General features: G+C 34.2%; 1 protein-coding gene across 6 annotated transcripts in view; it reads right to left on the reverse strand.

The window, feature by feature from the left end:
* Window positions 1-25,602, reverse strand: part of PPP3CC (protein phosphatase 3 catalytic subunit gamma) — a 77,919-nt gene that overhangs the window by 46,492 nt on the left and 5,825 nt on the right. Inside the window, exon 2 of one of the 6 annotated variants that reach the window (XM_057488192.1) lies at window positions 10,508-10,699. The exons of the other annotated variants lie outside the window; for them this stretch is intronic. The gene's annotated coding sequence lies outside the window, so the exon portion shown is untranslated. The remainder of the gene's footprint in view (window positions 1-10,507; window positions 10,700-25,602) is intronic. 6 annotated transcript variants of the gene reach the window in all.

Here is a 25,602-nt window from a genome sequence, read left to right on the forward strand (position 1 = left end):
ACCAAAACAAAGGGTACAGGCCTCAGAGACACTTTCTTTTTTTTTTTTTTTTTTTTTTTAGATAATTATTTTTTATTGAAGGGTAGTTGACACACAGTATTACATTACATTAGTTTCAGGTGTACAACACAGTGATTCAACATTTATATACATGATAATTCTAAGTACCAGCTATCACCATACCAAGTTGTTACAATATTTTGACTATATTCCTTATGCTATACATTACATCCCGGTTGCTTATTTATTTTACAATTGGAAGTGTGTACTTTTTCTTGGTTGTTGTTGTTAGGGCATCTCTCATTTTTATTGATCAAATGGTTGTTAACAACAATAAAATTCTGTATAGGGGAGTCAATGCTCAATGCACAATCATTAATCCACCCCAAGCCTAATTTTCGTCAGTCTCCAATCTTCTGAAGCATAACGAACAAGTTCTTACATGGAGAACAAATTCTTACATAGTGAATAAGTTACATGGTGAACAGCACAAGGGCAGTCATCACAGAAACTTTTGGTTTTGCTCATGCATTATGAACTATAAACAGTCAGTTCAAATATGAATACACATTTGATTTTTATACTTGATTTATATGTGGATACCACATTTCTCTCTTTATTATTTTTAATAAGATGCTGAGGTGGTAGGTAGATACAACATAAAGGTAGAAAACATAGTTTAGTGTTGTAAGAGAGCAAATGTAGATGATCAGGTGTGTGCCTGTAGACTATGTGTTAATCCAAGCTAGACAAGGGCAATAAAACATCCACATATGCAGAAGATTTCTCTCAGAACAGGGGGGGTGAGGTTCTAAGCCTCACCTCTGTTGATCCCCAATTTCTCACCTGATGACCCCCCAGCGACTGTGCCTGTCTTAGGTTGTTCCTCCCTTGAGGAATCTTACCCGTTCAGAGACACTTTCTTTAGAGAAATCTGTATGTGGCTCAAACAAGGGCTATACTTAATCTAATTTTCTGCATGACTTCAGCAAAACACCAGTTGTCTGAAATGATGACCCAAAAAAAATAGAGAAATAAAAAATTGCACACCTAAATCATTCTTTTCACAGTTACTTTAACCTCTTTTTGGTTTTCAAATTCTTATTCTCAATTTTTGGCTTAGCTAATCTGCCCTTTCCCAATTTTGAAATGAAGTACATAGAAAGCTGGCTTGTTTTGAATTCCCACATTGTAAATCAAAGAAAGTGGTCAACAAACTAAAAGCAAAATGAAATAACATTAAGATCAAAATATGTTGGAATTGACAAAAAAGTATTATAAAATAGAGGCACTACCAGAGACAACAATCCAGTTATTATTTTACTTCTACCAGTAGTATTATTACTACTAATAAAAATTATTTTTCCTTCAGTAGTACTCAGTTGTAATCAAAGAACAGTTTACAAAATAGGAAATTAATTTTCCTTATATAACATAAACGTTATGGAAGAAGTGACAACCTAAAGAGCTCCTGAGGAAGAAATTTAGGAAGGTTCTTTTTTTCTTTCTCTCAAATTCTTCAGTTGCAATTTATTCAAAACAAAACAAGTCACTTAGTTAAATGAAAGCAAAAGCAAGGTTGAGACCCATCAAGGGGATTATGCCCACCTAAAAGAAACAGGTCATCGCTGAGCCAGGAACCCTAAGAGCTTAGAGTTAAGATTAGCTTGAGACAACATACATAACAGAAAGTTCCAGAAGAGTCCTAAATTTTTAAGTAAGGGCAAACAAAATCAATGTCCTTCAAATCAGGAAAAAATAAACTTCAACTTTAAAGGAGAGGGTTCCATCTGACCTCCTCCAGCTATGATTAGAAGTCCTGAATTCCACTTCCTTTCTCTTATTAGGTAGTTCTATACACATTATAGTTGAGGCTGGTTCATAGAAGAGTGGGAGCAGCCATGATCCTGAGAACACTAAAGGTAATCCAGCTAAGTTTGGTCATAAAAGGAAATATCAGGAACTCTCCAACTTTAAACTTCTATTTTTTAAAAAAATGTTCCAGAGGCAGAGTAACCATATGTCCGAGTAGCCCATTGGGATATTCTCAGTTTATTTTTTTCTGATTTAACTATTAGTGTGTCCCCTTTTACTCTCAAGTATCCTGATTTAAATGTACTCATCCAGGGGCAACAGTTATCAGAATAAACTGAGGTACTTGTTCAAAATGTAGATTCCTGGGCCTCAGACGGAATCAGAACCTTTGGGGATAATCACACAGGCACCTGCACTGCCAACAGGTGCCCCAGCAATTCTTGTCACACTAACATGGGTGTTAGAATGAAGCAAGAAATGGTTTAAAGGGTCTTCTCAGTAAAGACACTCAGAAAAGCTGATGTCAGCTGCTTTTAATGGCACCCAGGCCTTCACTAATAGAAAATACAAATCTAAATACATAGACTATGCAGGCAGATGAACAAATGTTTTAGCCTCTAACATCCTATCCATGCTTTAGTGAAACTATGAAGTATATGAACTGTAATACAGAGGTTCAGTTCTTTCACCCTTTCAAATTACAAACGACTGACTGCCATGCACCAGTTTCCGATCTTCATTTCTGTGGCTATACATTGCCTCTTACTGCATTTATAAAGCTGCTGTCCTTCCAAAACAATGTCTTTGCACTATTTTTTCAAATTTCAAAGAAAATGTATCAAATGATTTTCAAGGCTAGTAAGTAATTACAGATATTTTGTTTGCTAAAAAAAATTAAACTAACCAAACTAGGCATTTTTTAATGAAGGAATCAAAATGTCATTAGAGTCAGCACCCAAATTACTGATTTATTGGTTATATGTTATCATCACTTCGTGGGTGAAGAGGAACGGTCCCTTCATCTTTAATATAGGTCTGTTATTTTGTAAACTACAACCTTTACCATTGAGAAAATAAGGTTAACAGAGGGATTAAAAGTTCTCAGAACAGCAGCACAGACTTAAAAAAAAAAATGACTATGAACCAAAAAGTCATTTATCCAGAAATGTGGTAATTCAATGATTATAAAACTACAGCACATTTTTTTTCAAGAGTAGAGGAGGTCCTTATTATTCAATGATTGCTACTAGAATATACCATGTAATGACATACCACATAAAAAAAATTTCATGTAAGTAGTAGTGGGGGGGAACAAGTTGACATTTTATTTTTAAAAATGAAACTAGGAATTATGAAAATGATTTTATTTCATAATTAACATAATCTGCAGCATGATCATAAAGAGAACTATTGTTACAAATATAACCAAGGGTTTCATCACAAACCTTCTAAAAACTGATAAGACTAAACTCTTTGAACTCGATTTTTAAATCCAACAATGTATTTAACATCTACTTGATGTTTAATAGACACAATGGAATATTCAGCCACTAAAAATGAGGAAATCCTTTATAGAAAGTGAATTAAGAGAAAGAAAAATACTGCATGGTCTCACTTATATGTGGAATTAAAAACAAACAAACAAATCAAACTCATAGAAAAAGAGATCAGACTTGTGGTTACCAGAGGCCACAGGTGGGGCTGGGGCAGGGGAAATAGGGGAAATTGGTCAAAAATAGAAACTTCCAGTTAAAACATAAATAAGTACTAGGGGTTAAAGTACATGATGGCTATAGTGGACACTGCTATATGATATATAGGAAAGAAAGTGTTAAGAGTAGATTTTGAGTTCTCATCAGGAGAAATTTTGTTTTCCTTTTTTCTTCTTCATTCTTTTTTTGTTGTTGTTATCTATATGAGGAGATAGGTATTAGCTGAGCCTACTGATTAATCATTTCACAATATAGGTAAATCAAATCATCACACTGTATGCCTTAAACTTATACAATGGTATGTGTTAATTCTTTTTCAATACACTAGAAATTTTAACATACCCAAATTGAACTTACTTTCCCATGCCACCTCTAGTCTTCCATCTAAATATATGAAACTACCCAATCATCAGTTTCTCAGGCCAAAAACCTAGGAAGTCCCACTTTAATCCCTATTTCCCTGATATTCCTAGGACTCAGTTTATCAGCATAATGGTTGACTCTAATTTTAAAATATAATTTGGATTCAATCATTTTTTAGCATCTCTATCAGTGCTACCCCAGTCCAGCAACAATGGTCACTCCCAGATTACTGCAATAACTTTCTAACTAGTCTCTTTTTTCCCCCTGTATTCTTGGCTCTTTAAAGCAGCTGAAGTAATCTTTTCCCCACCAGCTTTGAGATACAGCTGACATATAATGCCACATAAGTTTAAGGTATACAAAGTGCTGATCTGATACTTATATACTGCAAAATGATTACCCCATAGCATTAACTATGTCACATAAATTACCATTCTTTTTTATAACAAGAATGTTTCAGATCTATTTTCTTAACAACTTTCAAGTATATAATAAAGTATTATTAACTATAATCATCATGCTGTACATTAGATCCTCTGAATTTATTCATCCTATAACTGGAAGTTTGTACTCTTTGACCAACATCTCCCCATTTCGCTCACCCTCCAGTCCTGGTAACCACCATTCTACTCTGCTCCTATGACTTAGGCTTTCTTTAGATTCCACATATAAGTGGTATCATACAGTACTTGTCTCTTTAACTGCACTTGGCATAACATCCTCAAGGTCCATCCATGTTGTGACAAATGGCAGGATTTCCCTCTCCCTTATGGCAGAATAATATATATATGATTACCCCATAGCATTAATATACATATGTTATATATAACACATATCACATTTTCATCTATTCATCCATTGATAGACACTTAGGTTGTTTCCCTATCTTGGCTATTGTGAATAATGCTGCAAAGAACATGATAGTCCAAATATCTCTTCACAATAGAGATTTCATTTCCTTTGTATATATACCCAGAAGTGGGACTGCTGAATCATATTGTAGTTCTATTTTTAATTTTTTGAGGAACCTCTATACATTTTATATAGTGACTGTATTAACTTACTTTCCCACTAACAATGCATAAGGGTTCCCTTTACTCCGCATTTCCACCAGCACTTGTTATCTCTTGCCTTTTGATGATAGCCATTCTAACAGGTGTAAGGTGATATCTCACTGTAGTTTTAATTTCCATTTCCCCAGTGATTAATGACATCAAGCACCTTTTAATGTGCCTGTTGGCTATCTGTATGTCCTCTTTGAAAAGCAACTATTCAGTGCTTCTGCCCATTTTTTAATCAGCCTTTTTTTTTTTTGCTATTAAGTTGTATAAGTTTATTATGTATTTTGGATATTAATCCTTTATCTAATGTATGATTTGTAAATATTTTCTCCTATTCCAGTAGGTTGCCTTTTATTTTGTTGTTTCTTATGCTGTGCAAAAGTTTTTTAGTTTGATGTAGTCCCACTTATTTTTGCTTTTTGTTGCTTATGCTTTTGGTGTGATATCCAAAAAATTGTTGCCAAGACCAATATCAAGGAATTTTTTCCCTATGTTTCCTTCTAGGATTTTATGGCTTAGGGTCTTAGGTTTAAGTCTCTAATCCATTTGAAGTTAGTTTTTGTGAGTGGTATAAAATAGAGGTCTAATTTCATGCTTCTGTGTGTAGTTACCCAGTTTTCCCAACACCATTTATTGAAAAGTATCGCAGCTCCCTTGCCAAACATTAGCTGTTTATGTGAGGGTTTTTTTCTGGCCTCTTGATTCTGTTCTATTGGTTTGTGTCTATTTTTATGCCAGTACTTTACCATATTTTGATTACTATGGGTTTGTAGTATCATTTGAAATCAGGAAGTATGATGCCTTGAACTTTGTTCTTCCTCAGGATAGCTTTAGATGTTCAAGGTCTTTTGTGGAACCATTCAAATTTTAACATTGTTTTTTCTATTTCTGTGAAAATTGCCATTGGATTGCATTGACTCTATAGATGAAGTCGGGTAGTATGGACATGTTAACAATATTAATTCTTCTGACTCATGAACACAGGACATTTTTCCATTTGTTTGTGTCTCCTTTAATTTCTTTCATCAAAATCTTAATTACTTGCCTTAAATAATAAATTACAGTGGCAGTGACTTTGAGTTTCTGCCTTGGTCTCCTGGAATGATTGATCTTCAGGATAGTAGGTGCTCAGCCAATAATCTCACCTGAGCCAGGTTTCCAGTGATGTCAGCCCAGGCATAACTCACTTCACTCAAGCTTAAGTAAAGAATACAAATATTTAAGGACACTTACTATGTACCAAACACTGAACAGGACCTTGGGATCACCAGTTTAAAAAAGGATAGATTCTGCATTGCAAGGGAAAAAGAATACCATCTCAAGGACTCACTGAAAAAGCACTGAAAATGATAAGATCCAGAAGACATTTTAATGAAACAAAAAGCAAGACATCATGGCCTCTTTGTAATGGAAGCAATAAGTAATGATGAGACGCAAGGAAGATAGTTTAGATAAAGACGAATTGCTAGGAAAGAGCAAACAGTAGAAATCAAAGTGCTAAAAATGCAGTATGTAATATGGAAGAAAAACTAGAAAAGCCCTTTTAGAATGCAAAGGACAAATATGAAAATGATGAGAAATGAGGATATACAGAGAAAGGATGGAAAGAAAATAAGAGTTGATACTATTGCTGAACAAAAAACTAGAACAAATGTGACAGGAAAAAGACTCTAAATAGGAAAACTTCTCTCAGCTATGTAGAAAGGCTTGTTTAAACACACTAAAATTGGATTGCTGCATTTCAGGAAAAGCTAATCAAAAGGCCCATTCTCAAAAAATGTTTGAACTACAAGGACAAAGAAAAAGCTTAAATCATGATCATCTGTAGCTTTTCCCAAGAATATTAAATTCCAAAATCATTGGAATAATATGTATAGAATTCTTCAGGACAAAAGGTTGTGACTTGCAAATTTTGCATACAACCAAATAATTTATATTATGTGTGAAAGTCACAGAGGGATATTCATAGAATCAAAGGGACTTAGAAAATATATCATCTTCATAGCCTTCCTGAAAGAAAATTACCTCAACACTAATTTCAGGTAATGTTGTTTCTTGACTTGGACGCTTGTTACACAAGCCATGTTCCCTTTGTGAAAACTCTTCAAGCTCTAAGTACACTTAGGATTTGTGCATGTTTGTATATCATACTTCAATAATTGACAAAACTTTTTTAGTGCAAAAACACTCAAATTTACCTGACCTCTGTCAGAGTTCAAAATTAAGAAAAAACTGCAAAAGTCAAGTGACCAATGATTTTCAAGTCTAACATTATTCTCTTTGAACTCTAAACTCAGAAGTCCAGATTGATTTCAGGAAGATTACATAACACAGAGATCAAACTTCCACTAGTGCGCATGTCTTCTGTTTCAGTTCACCAATCCTAGGAAATGTGTTTCTAGAATAATCTTTTTCACCCCATTGTTAAAATATAATCTCTCTTGACATGGTTGATGACCACGTCCAAGTCACATTTTGGACAATTATGAAAAGGAAATTATGTAACAAAATATCTTTACCTCCCGTCTCTCAAAAGCAGAAATATAGAAAGTAATAAACTATTTTCATTGCCATGTAACTCAAATAATGATTGTCTGTAGTTTTTTAAATTTCACATAGCCAGAGAACCAGTCTATTGTGCTTCAGCACTAAGTTTTGATGTCAGTTTGCATCTTGAGACATTTTGGCATTATAGTCAGTATAAAAGCAGGAGAAAAGGTGAGAGGAGGCACATGTAGCTGCATTTTACTTTCTAAGGCTAGAATGTTCTTTTAAAACTCTTTTCTTCTCCTGAGCTACTGTCCCCCACAGTGACGCCAGAGCCATGGTCTCTTGCCTCAAGGAGCAAGAGAGAAGAGCCAATGGAAATGCCGATGTCCTTGGTCCACTGATGTCAGTTAGGAATACACAAGGCACAGTGAGAACTCAGCTGTCAGGGAGCCTTAGGAAGTGAGTCAACTTGGATAGACAATGGGGTTCTTTTTTATTTTAACTATTTCATCAAATATTTATTATGAACCTATATATACACATAGACATAAATGCATATGCATATAAAATTTTTAAAAGAAAAAGCACATTTATGACTCTAAAACAAATTCATATGGAATCAATGAAGTCATTTTTAAAGGTTAGAATATAAAAAAAACTACTAGGTGATAAGTAATATGTCAAATGTCTCTTATCTAAAATTTACAAGTGCTCCAGTGTTAATTCTACTTAAAAATAAATCCATACTATATGATCTACACTGTGACTAAATAATACATCAGAAAAGGCAGAAAGGAAATATAACCCAATATTAGTATAAGGTTCTAACTTATTTTTGTCTTTCTACTTTCCTATTTTTTAAGTTTCTCCAATGACTATTACCTTTATAATCATAAAAACATATATATATATAAGCCAGCATATATAATTATTTTGTACACTGCATGATCATAATGGTATCATGATATTCTTTTATGTGAACAATAAAAATTAGAAGAAAATGATAAAAATATAAGGAAGAGTATTTGGACTACAGATGGTTTTGTTTTTTCAATCTGCTTTGCCCAACATTCCAATTTTTCAAGGTTTTTATGAACTTTATTAAAAGAAAAGTAACAGATGCCAAGGGGGTAAAAAGGCAATCCAATGGGCAATGACCTTCCCTATATTAATCAGTTTTATACATAAACAAACAAGACTTTCTCAGATCAAAAGAACTGTACCCCAAACTGACTTACCAGTAACATTAAAAAATTCAACATCAAATTTAAGTTACACCTATAAACAAAAAGAGTTACTAAGATGATACAGAGGAAGTTCTGTGGCTTATGCTTTAAAACATTAAAAAGCTACAGTAGATAGGAGGTAGGCCCCCCTAGATTCCTGGCCCCTTGTATAGATACACACACCTTCTCCTATTCTATCAAACTATAATCTAGGTACTGCTGTAAAGAAAGTCTGAAAACATAAGGTCCCAAGTCAGTTGACCTTAAAATAGGGTGACTATCCAGATGGGCCTGACCTAATCACAAGAGCTTTAAATCAAGATGTAGAGGTCAGATATGTAGGAGTTCAGAGATTTGAAGTGTGAGAGGGATTTAATGTATAAATTCTGAATTGTTAGCTTCAAGACAGAAGAGGCCATGCAGCAAGGAATGCAGGTAGCCTCAAGGAGCTGGGACCACACCTGGCTGACAGCCAGTGAAACACAGGCACTTCTTGCCTACCACCAACAGGAACCACCACCAACCTGAATGACCTTAAAAGTAGATTCTTCAGCAGAGCCTCCATAGTCTGGTGGGCACTTTTTCAGCCCTTGAGGACCTGAGCAGAGAAGTCTGTGCCACAACTGGACTTCTGATTCAGAACTGTGAGCTAAAAATGGTTGTTGTTTTAAGCCACAAAGTTTGTGGTCATTTGTTACCTGCAACAGAGAACTAATACAGAATTCTTGAAGTTGAAGTTTTTCTAAGGCCTTTCAACAACTGCAAATACACTTTTACATACAAATGAAACTAACACTGGCTGTCTCTTAGAATTGAAACAGAAGCCACAACTTATCACAGTACTATGAGTCATAAGACAGATAAACTGCACCAGACCAAACCACAGCATGCCTCATCTAGCCAAGCTCAACTCTTTTTAATATTGTATCCTTCAGATCCATATATTCAAAATAAATGCTCAGGCAAAGGAATTTAACAGTAACTCTAGAGAGACACTGGAGCTTCAATGAGTTTATAAACTCTAATCATTGCCCAAATTACAAACTTCCACCCTAAAATTTAACAGCCCAGAATCTAACAACACTATCCAGTGAGTAGCCTTTCCCCAACTGCTTTCCCTTCTGAGAAGATCCCTAGTTCCTCTGGTTTTCTCTGCTTGCTGCACTAAGTTCAATAAACTTAATTTTTTAACAGCAAATAATCCTTGATGGTCTTTGGTATGTGGTTTTTGGGTGTCCTATAATTGAACTTGAATTTCCACTAAGATTCAGCTGACATCCTTGTTTCTGGGGAGACCCATGACTTTGTATAGTGTGCACATATAAAAACATTTGATTTCCACCTGCTCAAGGTCACCCTGCCTGCACTGTATCTGAGTTTCAATAATTTTGTTGAGCACTTAAGGATCAAGGTGATAGCTTCTTCCTATGACTTTGTCTTATCAGATTGTACTGTCCATGAGTGAAATTTGGCTTCTACCTAATTAACAGCATTCCTATCATCTGTCTGCTTGTTCAGTATCTTGAGTGCTATTTATCTATAAGATGAAGTCTGTAGGCAGAGGACAGAAATGTGCCTAATAAGTCTATCTTCCAGCCAGTTCCAAAGGCTGAGAAGTTCAGGTCTCATCAGAGCAGTATCCGTAGAGAAACTCTACACTGGGTCACTTTTTCTAAAACTTCCTAAGGATTTACCTTAGTCCTTATAATCCTGAGAAGTGTTTCACTTAGTTCTGTCTGCCTGGAGCTGAGGTTTTGATCCACCCCCAATTGATGAAAGCCGATATTTGGTGTTATTTCATATCTTCTAGAGACATGTGGTTACAAAGTATCATCCTTACCAACTGTTGCAGGTCACATAGTTTTCTCAATCTGATTCTGTGTCTCTTCTGTGACTCCTCTGTGTCCTTCACGTTTTCAAATCATGAATGTAACTCAACAAATGGCATAATTTCATCAAGGAAAAATTTTGAATTACAGATGGTCTTTTGAGGAACTTTCAATATGAACAAGATTGTTTATTTGAGAGGCACCTTAAAATGAAAAGGAAACAGAATTCTTAATATCCAATGATCTGCATTCTTTAATACAAGGAAGCTTCCAAATTCAATTCAAATTCTAAAACTGCCTACCTGAAAGATTTCCCAAAAACCATAAAAAGGAGAAAGTTTATCAATGAAATCAGGTTTGTGTGGACCTCCCTGATCTCTATCAATCAGTCCATATTTTGATGAGCCTAGGATATGCAAAACCTGGAAAAGGCTAATTGGCATCATCCTAAAAAAAATTTAGAAACTGATTATTTCTTAAGAAACAATGAAAAGCCCTTATAATTTGTAACTCTCTGGAAGCTCTAAGATTACTTAGGTAGTAGGAATTTCTAACACCCTCATAATTTCTCTCTCACTCAACCTTTAACTATAAAAATGGCTTGCAGTTTGTATCGACTTTGAAGGAATGTAAAAGAATGTGTATGCAGTCAGGAGAATGTGAATGCATATAGTATCAGATATGTTTTTGATATCTAGGAATAAAGAGAAAAATTTTGTCTAAAATAAGAAATGTGTGTCTCACCACAAAAAAAGAAATAGTAACCTTATGTTGTTAGATAATGTTATGGTAGTAATAATTTTACATTATATGTGTATCAAATCAACATATTATACAACTTAAACTTACAAAATATGTATTTTTTAATATGTTGATTATATCACAGTAAAGTTGGAGGGAGAAAAAAAGGAATTTCTGGTTGTGCTATGGAATTTCTGGTTGTGAAAGACTACAGTAAAAGACGAATTTGACAGTATACCATAAAGAAAGAAGGTCTGAGAATAAGTACACTTTGTCTGGGTTTGTAATAACTACGAAAAAAACAATTTAATGCTGGCCAGAAATGGGAACCCTCTTGATCTGTTGGTGGGAATGTAAATTGGTGCAACCATTGTGGAAAGCAATATGTAGGTTCCTCAAAAAACTAAAAATAGAAATACCATTTGACCCAGTATTGCACTCCTAGGAATTTACCTGAAGAAAACAAAATCCAGTTCAAAAGACATATGCACCCCTATGTTTACTGCTGCACTATTTGCAATAGCCAAGATATGGAAGCAACCTAAGTGTCCATCAATAGATAAATGGATAAAGAAGATGTGGTATGTATACACACTGGAATATTATTTAGCCATAAAAAAGAAATCCTTCCATTTGCAACAATGGATAGAGCTAGAGGGTATTATGCTCAGTGAAATAAGCCAGGCAGAGAAAAACAAATACCAAATGATTTCACTTATATATGGAGTATAAAAAAAAGCAAAACAGAAGAAACAAAATAGCAGTAGACTCACAGACTCTGAGAAGGGACTAGTGGTTACCAAGGGAGAGGGGTTGGGGAGGGTGGAAGGATGAAGGAGATAAAGGGGCACAATAATTCAGAATCACAATATAGGTAGGTCACGGGATGGTAGTACAACACAGAACACACAGTCAGTGATTCTGTAACATCTTACTACGTTGATAGACAGTAACCACACTAGAGGGGGTGAGGATTTAATAATACAGCTAACTGTTAAACCACTGTGTTGTATATTTGAAACCAACGTAACATTGTATACCAATGATACTTTAATTTTTAAAAAGTACAGTTAACATTTCAATTAATGTAAATTTTACCTTTAAAAATAAATGAAACTTGTAAGTTTAAAAGAAAAAAAATTTGATAGGAGAAATAAAATGTTAAAATTTTTTACAAAACTGGTCAAATGTGAGTTTATCATAATAAAGGCTAATAAATCCTTTTAATGCAAATTATTTCATGAATAATAGAGTAAAACTAGAATTTGATTTTCTTTCTCTTAAAGGAGCAAACTTACCTTATGCCCCAATCAGATATTCCTTAAATCATTAAAATTTTATGTTAACACTCTGTGATTTCTGACATACTCATAGTTGTTTTTTAAGTTCCTTACTTTTGGGAAAAAAGTTGACATTCCTAATAATCCCTATCACTCACTGCTGTGTTTTAAAAGATACTGCCTGTAATAAGAAAATTACTTATTACTATAATAAGATCCAAGTAGATATGGGGTACATGGAACATTATTTCAAATTTTCCCAATAATTCTTGAATTGAGGTTTTGTCTGTTGCCTGTAACTGCCTGTAACTCTTTACCTTTCGACAGTTGTGACTTCTATTGTGTCACATAACAATTCTCTATTTTGTTCTCCAAATTCAGAATTGTAAAACTGTTAAGATGTTTCTCACACCTACAATATCTATGGGTTTATACTAAATGACTGTTAGGTAATATAAAGATTTGGTCCTTTATCTTATTTTTAAAGGATTACAGAAATTATTAGTTTGGTTTGACATTCTCCAACTTTTAATTAACTCAAAACTATAGTAAGAGTTCTTTGCTTTATTAAAATTGGGTTAAGAGGGAAAAAACTGGCATAGAAGTTCAACCTTCCTAAGTTAACCATGTATAAGTAAAATGTGTTAAAAAGTAAATATGCTTCAAGGTGAGGCTTAGAACCTCCCCCCTCATGTTCTGAGAGAAATCTTCTGCATACATGGATGTTTTATTGCCCTTGTCTAGCTTGGATTAACACATAGTCTACAGGCACACACCTGATCATCTACATTTGCTCTCTTACAACACTAAACTCTGTTTTCTACCTTTATCTCGTATCTACCTACCACTTCAGCATTTTATTAAAAATAATAATAATAAAGGGAGAAATGTGGTATCCACATATTAATCAAGTATAAAAATCAAATGAGTATTCATATTTGAACTGACTGTTTATAGTTCATAATGCATGAACAAAACCGAAAGCTTCTGTGATGACTGCCCTTGTAATGTTCACCATGTAACTTATTCACTATGTAAGAATTTGTACTCCATGTAAGAACTTGTTCGTTATGCATCAGAAGATTGGAGACTGACGAAAATTAGGCTTGGGGTGGATTAATGATTGTGCATTGAGTATTGACCCCCCTACACAGAATTTTATTGTTAACAACCATTTGATCAATAAATATGAGAGATGCCCTCACACACACACACAAATATATATATATATATATATATATATATATATATATATATATATATATAAACACACTTCCAATTGTAAAATAAATAAGTAACCGGGATGTAATGTATAGCATAAGGAATATAGTCAAAATATTGTAACAACTTGGTATGGTGATAGCTGGTACCTAGAATTATCATGTATATAAATGTTGAATCACTGTGTTGTACACCTGAAACTTAATGTAATACTGTGTGTCAACTACCCTTCAATAAAAAATAATTATCGAGGAAAAAAATAAATAAATAAAAAATAAAAAATAAAACAGGCTGAGAAAAAAAAAAAGTAAATATGCTTCAATGTTGTGTATCTTTCAGGTTAAAGGAAACATACATTCATATCATTCATATACAAAGACTGACACAATCGCTGTATACAAAAATATTTTATCTCTAAGTTTAAATTAGCTTGTGTTGGCAGTTAATGATTCTGTAACATCTTCCTACATTGATAGTGACTGCACAAGAGTGGGTGAGGATTTAATAATATGGGTAACTTGTTGAACCACTGTGTTGTATATTTGAAACCAACATCAGACTGTACATCAATGATACTTTAATTTTTTTTTTTAATTAGCTAGTACTCGTTAAGTTTGTAATACATTTCACAGGATAAATCACAGGGCTGGGGATATGTCACTGTACTCTCTGTTCATAACATGTTTTTACTTTCAGGATAATCAATGACAAATTCTTTATAAAACTGATTATGTATTTTAATAGAAGATTCCACTCTCTTCCATTCTGATAATATTGCTTAATATAATAAGTTAACTAGAGTCTACACACTTAACATCCACAAGTGGTTTCTACCTCTTCCTTACATTCACCTAAAGTTCCCAGCTATAATCTAAAGATCAGGAATTGAGCCTTGTGAAGACATATCAAGAGAATTTCTATAAAGGCATATATTATGCACTTATAACTATTGACAGTACAGAGAATAAGTTATTTATGTGTAGTATTGACATCATTGTTATGGACAGGCCCTGTGGCTGAGTCAGGGTTTCCAGAACTGTTTTGGTCCTAAAGCAGAAGACAATGTGCATAGACTGTGTATTCAACAGAATGCAACCTTCGGATGCCATAAGCCATTGATTACCATGTACTTGCCATGATTTTGCCCTTTATTCTCTTGGCTATTTTTTTCTCTCTCTGCTGGTTCAATATTCTAGATTGTCAATCAACACCCTGTCCTTTATTCTTGATCCTACCAAGACCTTTATCCTCAGCAACCACCAAATACAGGACTAATCCTTCAGACACCAGCAAAGGTGAATAATCCACATCCAAATGAGATGGGGGAAAATTACTTATTACTATAAGAAAATCCAAGAAGATATGGGGTACATGGAACACTATTTCAAATTTTCCTAATAATTCTTGAATTGAAGTTTTGGCTGTTGCAGATACCATACATGTGTGATCTCCAGAGTCTTAAATGCTGCAGTCAGCCATTATCATGCCAGATGATTCAACAAATGATAATCTAAGAAAAAGAACAAAATGGCCTGGTGCTTATAAAAGTCAAAATTACTACCATTGGAAACTTGGTAAAATATTCACAACACTAACAATGGTACAGATTTTGATTGATCACTTCTGTTAAAAGGTAAATGCTCCAGCTAGTTAACAAATGATCAGAAACAAAGATAGGAAATTGAAACAGAAACCACAAATTGCTTGCAAACACTCAGAAAAATGCTATGACTTATAAAATAAATAAACTGAACCAAACCAAACCACAATGTGCATTACAGACTAAGCTCAAACCTTTTTTAACATCAGCTCATTATGTTCCAGCAACACAGACAAACTGATCTAACAAAAACTCCTCAGGGACTTATGTGTACTAAAGGTAAAACCACTGACTGCTCCATCTGCTCACCTAAATTACATATTTTAGCCCATTTCTGCCCAGACTACTAACTACTACACTAAAAATCACTCTGTGACTAGCCTCAAATCCTAAAATTATGTATAACCTCTTTATTGAGATGCCCTACAGTTACTCTGGTGTATGTTATTCCTTGCTGTAGTAAATAAATGTAACCTTTTTAACTACAGATATATTCCTGGTGGTCTCTGCTGGTGGACCTAAACAACCCCAAGGTAGGAAGCTGGTGGCCAAGATATGTTAAAAAATAAAATTAGAATTTAGAAATGCATATAATTCTACAACAAATGAATCAATCAATAGTAATAATGCCAACATCTAATCCAGCTGCAACTCACCCAGAAATTAAGAGTACTGCTAGATGTCAGAAGAAAGGAAAATTCGCCACCTTTTTCTATAAGGCTAGAAACATTACAGACCTTTACTAGATCATCTCTACATCATCAACAGATCTTTGCGATGAAATTCAAAACCTCTTCCTATTCAAAAATTAAATCAGCCAGCAGTTAGAAGAGATAGCTTTATAACTAATGGCAATATATTTTTATCATACTCTGTGTTTATCAAAATCAAATTAAAGTCCCTGTCATTAAATAACTTCATAAATGGAGAGTAGCTTGATAAAGAGGGCTCATGCATTGCTGTAAATAAAGTGAAGGTTTTCAAGCTATTTTAAAACTTTTTTGGAGATTCTCAAACACAATTTACAAAAATAGGGACAATAGCATAATGAATACCCATGTAGTATCAATTATCAACCTCAAGTTAATCTTCAAACCACTCTCTTTAAAGATTTCTCTAAATCAAAGATACAACACATATACTTAATGCAAAAGAATTTTTTTAAAACTAAAGAGCACAAAAAACAGTAACTACCACAAAAACAAATCTTAGAATGCCATCAGTCAAAGATAACCACTGTTAAAATTTTGGTGTCTGTCTTAACATTTTTAATACTTAAATATATAATCAGTTATATTATACAATCTTATAATTTGTCTTTTCAATTTGAATTTTTTAGTAAACTGCCAACATTTTCTCACACTAGCAAAACTCTTCTGTAATTTTCAGTTGCCTCAGGGAGATAAAAATTCACCTAACTAATCTGTCATTAAACACTGTTCTTATTTTTTATTTTCTTTGCTATTATGAATAATGTGGCAACACATATCTTTGTTCATACATCTATAAACTCATATGTTTATTGACCATTTGAATGTATTTGTTTATAAACTGTCTATAAACATCATATCCTTTCCTCATCTTTCTGTCTGTGCGATTTGCAGTTCTTTATGTATAAAAGGTGACTAAAAATATACCCACATATTAAAGCTAGCAGTAAACATTTTTCCCTAAAGCATACTTTGAAAAGGAAGCATTTCAAATCCAGGCAATATTTCAGAGTAAATTTTTCCTTCTAAAGCAAACTACTAATCCCTAATTCACAGGGGGTCTCCCTTTCTTTATCTCAAGCTTTCAATTCAATTTTGCAGAAGCATATCAACCCACCAATCTCTGTTAGCCAAAGTAAATCATTTGCACTAAATGCTATATTCAATTTAGGGTATTGCTTCCATAGCTTCTTAAAAGAAGCTTTATTGAGGTTTATTTAGGTACAATAAACCATATCCACTAAAGTGTACACTTAGATCAATTTTGACCATGTTTATATTTGTCAAATGACAACCACAATCAAGATACAGAACATCTCCATTACCCCCAAAAGATTCTCTCCTCCACCCCCAGCACCAGGTAACCACTGATCTACTTTGTATCATTACAAATTTGCACTTCCTAGTTTTATATAAATGGAACTGTCTAGTATATAGTCTTTTGTGTCCGCTCTTTTTCACTAAGCATAATGATTTTGTGATTTATCTGTGTTGTCTGTATCAGTAGTTTGTATCTTTTTGTTGCTGAGTGGTACTTCACTATCAGGATACATCATATAATGGTTAGCCATTTGCCTGTTGAATATTTCCTGGTTTGGGCTATTAAGACTAAAGCTGCCAATAAACTTCTGTGTGTAAATCTTATGTTTTCATTTCTCTTGGGTAAATACCTTGAGGTAGAATGCCAGGGTAGTACAGAAGGTGCAAAATTAACATATTAAGAATCTGCCATATCATTTTCCCAAGGAGTTATACAACTTTATATTCCCAGCAGCGGTGTATGAGAGTTCCATTCACTTCACATTCTTTTCAAAACTCTGTAATTGTCTAATTTCAGTCACTCTAATGGGTGTTTGGTACTATTTCACTGTAGCTTTAATTTGTATTTCCCCCATCGCTAATGACATTGAGTATCTTCTTGTTTGCTACTGGCCACTTGTATATCTTCATGTGTGACTTGTTCAAATCTCTAGTACACTTTTTAATTCTGCTGGTTGTGAATCATAAGTTCTTTATATATTCTCGATAAAAGTCCTTTGTAAGATATATGGTGTGAATATTTTCTTCCAGTCTGTGGCCTGCCTTTTCATTTTCTTAATGAAACATATTTAGAAGAACAAAATATTTTTAATTTTGATGAAGTCCAATTACCAGTTTTTATGGTTTAGGCTTTTTGTGACCTAAGAAAACTTCATCTACTCCCAGGTCTATTTTCTTTCAGTTTATAAAAATTGTAAGTTTTATCACTCATTTGTGGAGTATAAAAACAAAGCAAAACTGGATGAACAAAATAGCTGCAGACTCACAGACTCTGAGAAGGGACTAGTGGTTACCAAAGGGGAGGGGTTGGGGACGGGAGGCGGGGAGGGCAGGCAGGGAGGGTTAAGGGGCACTATAATTTGCAATCACAATATAGGTAGGTCACGGGGAAAGCAGTACAGCATGGGGGAGAAGACAAGTAATGACTACAGCATCTTACTACATTGATAGACAATGAATGCAATGGGGGGTGAGGACTTGATAATATGGATGAATGTTGAAACCACAATGTTGTTCATATTAAACCTTCAGAAGATTGTATATCAATGATACTTTAATAACAACAAATTCTAAGTTTTAGCTTTTACATTTAAATCTATGATCCATTATTAGTTTTTGTATAGGATGTCAGATTTCATTTTTTTTTCCAGTTATTGCACTCCTTTTGTAGTTGTCTCTATTTTCACTGCTGAATTGCTTTGTCAAAAATTAATTGACCATATATGTGTGCGTCTATTTCTGGACTTTATTCCATTCCATTGATCTAATTTGTCTGTTCTTTCACCATTACCAAACTTCCGTGTTCTACAGTAAGTCGTGAAATCAGGTAGGGTCCTTCAACTTCGTCCTTTCTTTTTAAAATTGGTTTGCTTATTCTCAGCCTTTTTCACTTCCATACAAATTTTAGAATCAGCTTAAGAATTTCCATTAAAAATCCTATTGGGATTTTCATTGAGATTGCACTGTATTTATAAATCAGTTTGGGGAACTGACATCTTAACAATATTATACTGTCTTATCCATGAACATGATACAACTCTCCTAATATTTAGGTCTTAAATTTCTCTCAGCAATGTCCTATGATTTTTCATTAAAGAGATTTTACATGTTTTTGCCAAATTTATTCCTAAATATTTTATGAGTTTTGGTGATATTTTAAGTGAACTTTTTAAAATTTCATTTCCCAATTGTTTGCTGATAACATATAAATATACTAAAATTTCATTTCCCAATTGTTTGCTGATAACATATAAATATACAAGTGATTTTTTGTATATTCACTTTGTATCCTCCAACCTTGCTAAATTTAAGTACTTACGGTTATTTTGTAGATTCCTTAGGATTTTCTATATAAACATCTTGCAATTTGCAAACAGAGACAGTTTTACTTCTTCCTATATGCCTTTTAGTCCTATTTCTTGCCTTATTTCAACGGCTAGGACTACTGGTTACAATGCCAAACAGAAGGGGCAAAAAAGGCCATCCTTATCTTATTCCTAAATCTTGGAAGAGAAGCATTCAGTAGTTTACCATTAAGTATGACATTAGCTGTAGGTTTTTCACAGATGATTATCAGTTGAAGAAGTTCCCCTGTATCTAGTTTTCTGAGAGGATTATTTATTTGTTTAAATTATGAGTGGAGTGTTGAATTTTTGCCAGTTTTTCTGAATTTACCAAAGTAATCATACAAGTTTTCTCCTTTCTTTTGCGAATATGGTAGATTATATTGATTAATTTAAACCAAACTTTCTTTCCTGGGACAAACCCTACTTGGTACTGATGTGTTATTCTTTTATTAATACATTCAATTTACTTGTAAAAGTTAAAAATTTTAGTATAGGTTTTAGATTTCAATTTTCTTAATTGGGAATGTAATAATAATAGTGATTATAATGTTTACTGGTTGTGTGCTAACTACATAGCAGGCATTATGCTAAGGGCTTTACATGTATTGTCTCATTTAACCTAATAACACTCTATGAAGTATTATTATCCCCATTTGACAGATGTGGAAACCAAGGTTTAGGGAAGTTGGAATATTTGTCTAAGATCTCACAACTAGTAAGGAGTAGCTGCAGTTTGATTCCGGGTGAGTTGATTCCAGAGACTAACCTCTTATCTTCTTTTGCTATACTGCTTTACCAAATAATCTCTAATACTTTTTCTCAATAAATCAAAGTAATATAACATGGGTTAGGATGAAAATAATCTCTAAAGTTTAAGTACAAATGAGAACTACACAGGCATAACACATAACAAGTAACATTCATATGCAAGATATACCACTCATGGAAACAAAAAAGATTTTACACGTTTCTGGGTAAACCAGATATAACTCTATTTCACACACACCAAAGAACACATAACAAAGTGAGCAACAGTGATTATTATTTGTCATCTTGAACTCACTTTAATTCTGACAGACACACAAAAATCATTCAAAAACTTTAGATCTTCAAATACTGTTTAGTAACAAATATTCACACCAGGATTGCTAACACATTTTAACTTAGTTTTTTACCATGAGTCAGTTGCTATTAGATTACCTGTATTTCAATAAAAATTCCTTTACAATGCTTCTAACTCAGAAGCAAAAACCCTACTCAAACCAGGTTTGCACATGATTAAAAATAACAAACAAACTATAAAACTGAGTTTCTGAAGGGGATGGGTGTGGCTACAAAGAAGTAGTAACACAGGAGTCTTAAGGCGATAGTACAGTTGAGAATCTTTATTGTGGTGGTAAGCAAGGCTACACCTGTGAAACTGCATAAATACACACACACACACACACACACACACACACGAGTCCATGTATAACTGATGAAACCTGAACAAGCTCTATGGATTGTCCCAATGTCAATTTCTTGGTTTTGGTGCACTACTGTGGCAGTGCAGGATGCTGATGTGGAGGACAGCCAACTAGGGAAGGGTTTCTAAAGTGAGCTGGAGAAATTCTGCAGTCTTTTCATGTTAAATTCAATTCAGTATACTGCTGATATACATCCACTACATTAATGATAACATATTTTTACATAAATATACCTGACATCTGAGGCAGTTCTGCATAAAAGAGGTCACATTGGAGACCTGTTTAATCCTGCAGAAGTATGAAAAGGTAACTTCAAAAGTTATTGGCCTATCAGAGAAAGACAAGTGCCAAATGATTTCCCTCATTTGTGGAGTCTAACAACGAAGCAAAACTGAAGGAACAAAATAGCAGGAGACTCAGAGACTCCAAGAAGGAACTAGTGGTTACCAAAGGAGGGGTGTGGGAGGGTGGGTGGGAAGGGAGGGAGAAGGGGATTGAGGGGCATTATGTTTAGAACACATGGTGTAGGGGGTCACAGGGAAAACAGTGTAGCACAGAGAAGGCAAATAGTGGATTTGTGGCATCTTACTACACTGATGGACAGTGACTGCACTGGGGTATGTATGGGTGGGGACTTCATAATATGGGTAAATACAGTAAGCACATTGTTTTTTCATGTGAAACCTTCATAAGTGTGTATCAATAATACCTTAATAAAAAAATTTTTTTAAGTTATTGGGCTACAAACAATTCTTTTTAGATTATTGTGCAGTCTTACCCTGAAGGAACACTAGGATTTACCTAAATAGCTATCTCTGTTTACACCAATAATCCTGCTTTCATCTCTATTTTAAGCCAGCAAGCCTGCCCTACTTTTGCAGACTTATTTCCTCATCTACTCACCTGCCTTTCCAATCAGGAACCAGTTAAACACTGTTGAACAGATCACATAATATATTACTACTGAAAATCATATGTACCTTTCACACCCTTTCATAACCTACTGGAACAAGCAATTTCATTCCAATGACCTAACATATACAATAACTCTTTGAGAGCATTCCCTCTGTTCTTTGATAGTTACAGAACTCACTTTCAAAATATTAGGAACTGATCACCATGTAAGAACTTGTTCATTGTGCTTCAGAAGATCGGAGACTGATGAGAATTAGGCTTGGGTGGATTAATGATTGTGCACTGAGTCCCCTGTACAGAATTTTATTGTTGTTAACTGTTAACAACCATTTGATCAATAAATATGAGAGATGCCCTCTCAAAAAAAAAAAAATTAGGAACTGGCCTTAACCAGTTAAGAACCAATTAAGTAACAACTATCAGTGATAGTCTGACAGAAAGAATAACTTTGTAAGTAACGCCATCTGTTTTCAATAAAACAGTGCACAATAGTAAAAAATAACTCACTTTCATGGATAAATCTACCAATTAACTTTATTAGTATGGCTATTAAAACTATCCTATTTTATTTTTAAGCCTCCACAAAGTCTTGGATCACATGAGTAAAATATACACACAAAAAACCACAGATTAAGTCTTACCTCTTTAGGTCACTGATCAACAAAGCTTGAACTTGAAAAGATCAGCACTTTATAGGGCGAGGGAGCAAACATTTCATGCCAGATATAGTCTACAGTTTAGTCATCTGCTCTTCTCCATGGTATTATTAGTCACAGGAAGCTCGCAATTCTAATTTTCTGTTACTTTTGGGAGGCCACTATATTCTATACTGAGTACTTTTCAAGACAGTGTTTATGCTTCCAAGTATAACAGAAATGTACTCCTTGTAACAGGAACTCATCAAATATTTGTTAATGAATACATGATTTCTAAAATTTTACCTACACTACATAAAAGGAAACTTTCACCATTTTTCTTCTTAAGCATTTTAGGTTTAAATCCTTTCAAAAGCTGAGACTAAGTTTGGAAAATATAAAATACAACACTCTTAAACCTTCATTTCACACATACCACCCAATGTCAAACAGATCTGCTGTCAAATCTCACCAATATTCAAGGTTAAGTCATTTAATAAAGAATAGCTAACATCTATTAAACACCATTATGGGCACTGTGCTAAGCCCTTTACATACAACATAAAATACAATCTTTAAATTCTGAGGCAGGCAGGTACTGTTGTCTCCCATTTTAAACTTGAAGCAAGGAAAATAAATAACAAAAGTCACAAAGTTAGTAATTAGCAGAGCCTGTGCTCGTTTCGTACACTGTCTTCCATAAAATAAGCTTCTATGCTTTGACTCACTTAAACATTTACCAAGCTCTGATGTGGTTGGCACTGTATTCATCACTAAGAATATACAGTTATTGCCCTTGAAGAGAACAGATTAGGATGAATAAATAACATAAAATATTTAAAGAAATTGTAAAGCAATGAGACTGCTAAAGGGAACATACAGGAGGCAATATTAATCCTCTGATAATGACAGCAGCTAACATGTGTTAAGCACTTAACTATGCGCCTATCACTGCATTTTAAGGACTTAATCTTTACAACTACCTTGTAAGCTAGGTTTTATTATCCCTCTTCCTCAGATTTCCTTACCTCGGATATTGAGGTAACAAAAGGTTAAGTGATGTGTCCAGTGTCATGCAGTTACTAAAAGCAGCACAATTTGAATCTAGGTATGCCTGACTTTAAAGCCCATGTTCTAAAACCATTACTCATTCTATACAGCCTCCTAGGAAAGAAGAAAAAAACTTCTCAGAAGTCACCATGGCTAAAATCTTGAAAGATAAATAAGGTCAAGTTGGGGGACAAGATTCCACACGAAAGCAATGCAAAGAGCCCATTCACAGATATAAAACATCATGGCACTCTCAGGAATTACAAGTACTAGTAAAGGAGATTTGGGGGTGAAGTGTGAAATGAGAAGGAGAAAGTAACACAAGGTTTAGCACGAAGGGAACTATGTATCAACAAAGTTGGAGTTCAGCCTAAGGGCAGAAGTGCTCATGAAGGATTCAAACACAAGAATGATTCTTTACATTATCCACACAGATCATGACGGCAGCATGGAGACTACATTAAATAGCCCTAGAAAGAGGCCACTGCAATAGTATAAGCAAGAGGTGAGAGGAAGCTGAAGTAGATGGTTATGCACAAACTAAAAGTCCACAGCAGTGAGGCTGGTAAAAGTGGATATGAAGTGAAAGGGATGGGAATGAGGCTGGCCTGACTCCCAGGCTTGTCATCTGAGCCAGGGACTAAATGGGTAAGTGGTGTGATTACCAGGGATGGGAAATACACTTAGAAAATCCTTTCTACCTCCTCTACTTATTTATCCCACTTAATATTTATATTATCTCTCTACCACCGTTTTCACTTCAATCTCTCCAAAAAAATAAAAGCAAGTCTTTCTCATTTTCCATAGTATCCACTTGCGTGATGTTTGAATTTCCTATAATTTTGGGATATGTGTGTAAAAGCTGACTAGACTTTGGGTATTTAAACAGAGCCATCACAATCATCTTGCTGCCCCTCTTACGGAAGCACTGTCAACTGCCCTAGCATCTGCAGCTATTCCTCTTCCTCCTCCTCTTCTTCACTTTACCTCTTTCCATTCTTTGACCCTTTACCATCCTCTCCACTCCTTAGTCAAGTATACGTTGTTTCGCCATTCTTAAATTCGGCATGTTTTTCCAAGCCTCACATGTGGCTGAAACAACCTCTTTTTCTGCTAAACAAGTTGCCTCCACTTCACACCAGCTATAATTTACTTTAAAATTCATCTCTTCCTTTTAGTTTTCCCTCACTAAGATACTACGGAATCCTCAAATACGATGGTAGCCTTTCTCAAGCCTAGCTATTTTGAGGCATTTCTTAGGTACTTTTTTTTTTCTCCCCGACTTTATATATTTTGAAAGTCTAAAATTCTATTTAAAAAAAAAGTGCAAGAATAGCAAAATGAACACCCATTTGCTCTTTATGTGTGACATGGTGAACTTTTTCCCAAAAAAACACATAATTTTTTTCTGGACCATCTGAAAGCAAACTGCAGACATCATGACATTTCTACCTAAATACTTCATCAGGTATTGCCTAAGAACATTCTCCTTTATAACCGCAATACCATATAATCACACCCAAGACATTTAACACTGATATATAATTCAATATATATTCCATATCCAAATTTCCCCAGTTGTAACCAAAATGTCCTCTATAGCTTTTTATTTTCCCAATCCAGGCTTGGCACTGTACTTGACAGTCATTTCTCTTTTATTTTCTTTCATCTATAGTAGTCCCTCTGCCTTTAATATTTTTTTTAGAACACCTTATATAAATATTTTATTAAACATCTTTACTCATTAAAATGTTTCAATTTTTTAAATTAAGGTATCATTGCTATACACTCTTATGAAGGTTTCACAAGAAATACAATGTGGTTATTACATTGATCCTTATTATCGGGTCCCCCCCCCATTGCAGTCACTGTCCATCAGTGTAGTAAGATGTGCCTTTAATATTTTTGATCACTTTGACATTTTTTAAGAGTTCAGACTAGTTGTCTTATAGAAAGTCCCACAAGTTAGGTTTGTCTGATAATTGTAACTTGATTGAGGTTAAACACTTTTAGCAAGGATTACATAAGTAATGCCTGAATGAATTCTTAAATTATCTCCCTGTGTTAACTTCATTTAGAATTCCAGTCTCTTGGGCAGACAT

The sequence above is a fragment of the Manis pentadactyla genome, chromosome 1 (genome assembly GCF_030020395.1).
Source record: "Manis pentadactyla isolate mManPen7 chromosome 1, mManPen7.hap1, whole genome shotgun sequence".
Lineage (NCBI taxonomy): Eukaryota > Metazoa > Chordata > Mammalia > Pholidota > Manidae > Manis > Manis pentadactyla.